General features: G+C 37.1%; 1 pseudogene; it reads right to left on the reverse strand.

Annotated features, from left to right (window-relative positions):
- Window positions 1-639: 639 nt before the first annotated feature.
- LOC139475195 (uncharacterized) lies at window positions 640-1,234 on the reverse strand (annotated as a pseudogene).
- Between the last annotated feature and the right edge of the window lie 4,051 nt (window positions 1,235-5,285).

Below are 5,285 nucleotides of genomic sequence, written 5' to 3' on the forward strand. Positions count from 1 at the left end.
TTCACACAAAAAACAAACGTGTGCATGAATACATAGAAAGCCTACATATCGATTCATAAAAAATGGCTGCCGATCGATCACCCCCATATAAACTGTAAAACGAATCTTTATTTCCTCTAATACACGCTGGGTCTCTAATACCAGCCAGGTCTCTAATACACGCCAAGTCAAGGGCTCTAGAGGTAATACGGTAGTTTGATATCGGATGTTTGGGGCGTTCTAGGCCGCAAACCTGACTGCTTCTATGATGACATTAAAAGATTTAACGAAGGCATAGCTTTTGTATACAAATGAAATATTTATGAAACTGTCAGAGAAATGTTCTATGGTGACCAGAATCGGAACAATTTTTGCTATTTCCTCATTGAAACAACCGACAATGAAAGTAAAATATAACATTATAAATTTGAAAAAAACTTTATTCATGACAACATGTTGTTTACAAACCTTTTTGTGATCAATATTCATTGCCATCTCCGTCAACCACCGCCGTTAGAATTTGGCAGGAGGGGATTTGAAAGTCCATCAGAAAAGCGCTCGGTTCAAAATTCAGGAAAGCGCTCGGTTCAAAATTAAAATAAAGAGGTATCTACCCTACAGTAGGACTACATCAAATTTCAAAACACAGTAGGTTTTCTCCTAAATGGAGCCACAAACAGGGTCCGGAAATCCTTTTCCATGTCCTGATTCATTGCAATTCTAGGCAGCTGAAGTAAATCCATTTTGAAATGTTGTAGTCCTGAGCAAAAAATAGTTTCCTTCTGAAGCTTAAGAAGTGAATTGTCTCAACTTGTGGATTTGTTCCTTTCATCTCTTCCATAACTGGTTTCATATATGTCCATATTGCCTGCGAACCATGGTTTAGGGAATCAGATGCTGTTCAAAATGTGTGAGGATCAGTGCTCTTATGTTTTGTTCGTTTGTTGTTTATCGCCGCAATATTTCAGCTATATGACGGCGGTGTGTAGATAATCGAGTCTCGACCACACAATCCATACTGGCAATGTTAATAGAATGTATCTAGTAGCGGGTCATAGGTTGATAAAGATTGTCCCTCAAATCTGCATTTGTACCCTCTTCCAATTCTTTTCTTTCAATCTCACCACCGTGCTTTAGTGATCTCACCATTTTCTTTGTGTTCCACTGAATCCATGTCATTAATATCTCGATTCTATATGGGAACCGTGACTTCTTGACAAGATGGACACTCTCCATACATACAAGCTTTTTCCATCACGTCACAAAAAATATGTTTGTTAGAGCTCTGTTGGGCGAGATGTCTTCATTACTACAAACGCGTCAGTTTCTTTACAAGTAGGTGTTTTCATGCATCTTACACATGAGTGGGTGGTTTTATCCAAAAATGCCTTCATCTGCTGAAAGATGTGTATCTCCTTGGGATGCTCAGTTTTATATTTCTGGTATAAGTTCAGAGTAGATGCTTTTTTTTCTTAACTTTGTTTATTTGTGACTGTTTGCTTCTGCACTGGAACAATAAGACTGTTGTCTGAGCGCTTGTAATAGTCATGTACCTCATGTTGTAACCTTTCTCCATGACAACCCATGAATACTAATTGCCTTTGCACGGAACTTGTACATCCTTAAGATGTTTCCAGACAAAACTGGTGATAAAGGTTTCTTTATCTTTCCGTTTCCTTTCTTGTAGCTGGTCTTTAGTTCCTCCAAGAGAGCATGGTGAAATCCATGGTTTTCTTTACAGTTTTCACGGACCCTGTTCGATGTATATTTTAACTTCTGGATCTTGGTATTTCAGACAGTTTGTTAGTCTTCAGAGATCGGTGTAATTTCTGTCTCAAAATTGCATTTCGTTTCCTTTGAAATTGAAGTTTACTCCTCAAATAATCATGTTGTTTTTAAAACCTGTTTCTTTCGCCTACTCTCTTCTGTCTTGAACTCGGCGCTTGAACGAGCTGTGGAATTCCTGGAGACATTGGAGGAGTCATTATATTTTTTCTTTTCTTTCTTTCTCTCTGCCTCTTTGATCGCTTTCTTTGTGTCCACTTTCTCCTCATTATCTTCTTTCCTCGGATGCTATGCTGACTTGAATTTTCGTATTTCTCATTTTTTTTCTTTCAATAAATACTGTCTCCTTTCAGGGTCTTGATTTCTCCGTTGCCTGTAACGCCTTTGACGTTCTGCTGCATTCATGCCAATCTTTGTGTTTTTTGCGCTGGAAAAGCCAAATGAATGATTTAAAACATATAACATCAAAATAAAGTGTCACAACCCTAGTCACCGCAGTTGCTGAAACATGAATTAGCTGACTGGAGATATTATGTTGACAATAAAATCAAAGCAATCAGATTTTTTTCGGAAATATTATTAGAAAAGAAATAAACAATATTCATAGACATGCAAAAACTAATATATTGGGTCTCAAGATACCTTGTCACTAATGTAACAATACTCTGCAACTTTAGAAAAACAAAAACATATTATAATCAGTTTGTCAAATATCCCTTATAATAAAAATTGTTAAGAGAAATCCTTTGACACTTCTGTTACAGTTTCGGTCCCGGCTGTTACAGAACCATGAAACTCATAATATTGGTTGGTTGGTTGGTTTGTTGTTTAACGCCGCACTCAGCAATATTCCAGCTATATGACGGCGGTCTGTAAATAATCGAGTCTGCACCAGACAATCCAGTGATTGATATCATGAGCATCGATCCACGCAATTGGGATCGATGACATGCATCAACCAAGTCAGCGAGCCTGACCAACCGATCCCGTTAGTCGCCTTTTACGACAAGCGTAGTCACCTTCTACGGAAAGCATGGGTTGTTGAAGGCCTATTCTACCCCGGAATCTTCAGGGGTCTCATAATATTGGAGAAAATATGTCTCCCAATCCTTCAATTCATGTCAAGTTTTGTAAAACACCTATTTAAATTACAACATTAAGTTACACGATATTCTTTCAAATTGTTAAAAATCCCTAGTCACAACTATTACAATTCAGCGTCATCATTGTTACAACATATACATTTAAAGTAAAACTATCCATCATTCAATAAAATCTGTACACGTTTTTTGTGAAATAGTTTTTAATAAGAAATGCAATTTTGAAAGTAATTCTAAGGAATTGAAACGTTTAATCTTTTCTAACAACATTAAATGACGCATCGATGTTAAAACATCATTATCTTTGGACTGTCTGTATAACTGTATATGGAGGGTATGTATACCACACCTGAACTTCGTTAAACATCTGCGTAAAGATAGAGATCGAATAGTTGTTAAATATATTTCAGGTATTATTTCAATCTTAAACATTGAATAGGCATGTAGCGATTTTGAACATCTGATATCAGCTGACCAGCCTTGACAATATTACCCGTGAAGAATAGGTCTTCAGCAACCCATGCTTGCCGTAAAAGGCGACTATGCTTGTCGTAAAAGGCGACTAACGGGATCGGGTGGTCAGGCTCGCTGACTTGGTTGATGCATGTCATCGTATCCCAATAGCGTGGATCGATGCTCATGATGTCAATCACTGGATTGTCTGGTCCAGATTCGAATATTTGACAGACCGCCGTCATATACTGGAATATTGCTGAGTGCGGCGTTAAACAACAAACAAACAAACAAAGCATATCTTTACATCGTTGTTTAAACATTGTTAAGAACGCTATTTTATTTCCAACGTCCTTGTATATCCACGCGTATGCAAATCCATGCGAAAAAAGAGTTTCTCTAACAGCTAAGGCCCAGTTTATATCCCCAAAGTCATCAAGGCGCTTAAGCATGTAATAGCATCGTCTAGAGTATCGTGTACCTGGTTGTCTGAGCAAACTTTTCCAGTATGAGATAACCCTACATTGATAGTGTATATAACTCAGATGCCTTCCGCATTCTGATAAAATTGCCTAAGTTGGTGGCCGGTAGCCGACGCCAAGAACAAACTCACAAAATGTGTTAGAAATACATGTGTACTATCAATAGTTCTGCACAATATTTGGTCTCCTTAAATACTCTACTACCCACCCTTTCCTCAGTTATCTACACCCTGGGTGTATCAAACTCCACCCTCCGTCGGGTCCGGTCCTCCACCCTCCACCCTCCGACCCTATCTCAATACACGACACTTGATCGCTCTCATCTACTTATGATTTGTGTCAGCACCATAACGTTGCTCGTGGGTTTCACCGAAGTGGTAAACGGCTGAGACCTGCATCACTTCCGGCTTTCCTCCCACATTAAGCTGACACGCTGCGATATGATTTAAACATATTTATTTTCACAAAAGTGTGAAAATGGATTGGTAAACAAGCGAAGCGCTTATGTTAATACCGCTCCATTACACATAAGACATATTACAACGAATACATCAATGAAGGTTAGATGTAACAAAAAAATTGTACATGCCAAGCTAGATGTGTATATATAATAAATCTATTTGCAGTTTATTTTAAACAATCATTTTAACTGAAAATCTGCCAGTTTTTAATATAAAGTGTTGAATAGAATCTAATATTAGTATTTGTTCTTCCTTACCCAAATCCGAATTTCCGCATAGCACTGTTTATAAAAAATAATCATGTTGGTAAAAATACATTTCATTTCGAAGAGCATAGTAATTTGTACACACAAAAAAGAAGTGTAGAGCATCTTCGGTATGATATCCACAGGAACAAGTTTTTGTATCAAAGATATGTCTATTATACTGATCTACGTTAAGGCTGAGGCGACTGTGAATGATTTGGCATAATCTGCTTTCATAATTTAAATTCCAGTGTATACAATTATCTCCCTTTACGTGAAGCAAATTCTTAAATTGTGTAACGGTCTCTGCCCCCGTTAGGTTTTCTGGTAACATATTGTGTTGTAGCTGGTATAAATGAATCTGCATAAGCTTTTCTTTTACACTTCACTGTTTGAAGATAAGTTTTATCCCTTAAGTCATAATTTGTGTTTTCCGAAACTGTATTAGGAATAAGCCTACAAATATATTCCGGAGATAAATGGTTATTCATTTTGTAAAACATTACCAGTTTTAAATTTTATCTTCTGTCTTTTAATGACCTACAATTTGTTTTGTTGTAAATCTTCTGATGACTCTTACCCCGGACAGTGCCACATATGGGAGCATCTAAGTGTAATACAATAAGTTAGCTTGTTCATTAGTACAGTTGTCCCAAATATGACAACAATAATCAAAAATTGGTAAAATAAATGATTTGTACATAGTTTCTAAGGTAGTTGGGGATAGACGATATTTATAACTCCTTAAACAGTTAACCAGAGGACAACATTTCCTTACAA

The sequence above is a fragment of the Haliotis cracherodii genome, unplaced genomic scaffold, assembly GCF_022045235.1.
Source record: "Haliotis cracherodii isolate W230 unplaced genomic scaffold, xgHalCrac1.p SCAF_3, whole genome shotgun sequence".
NCBI classification, from domain to species: Eukaryota; Metazoa; Mollusca; class Gastropoda; order Lepetellida; family Haliotidae; genus Haliotis; species Haliotis cracherodii.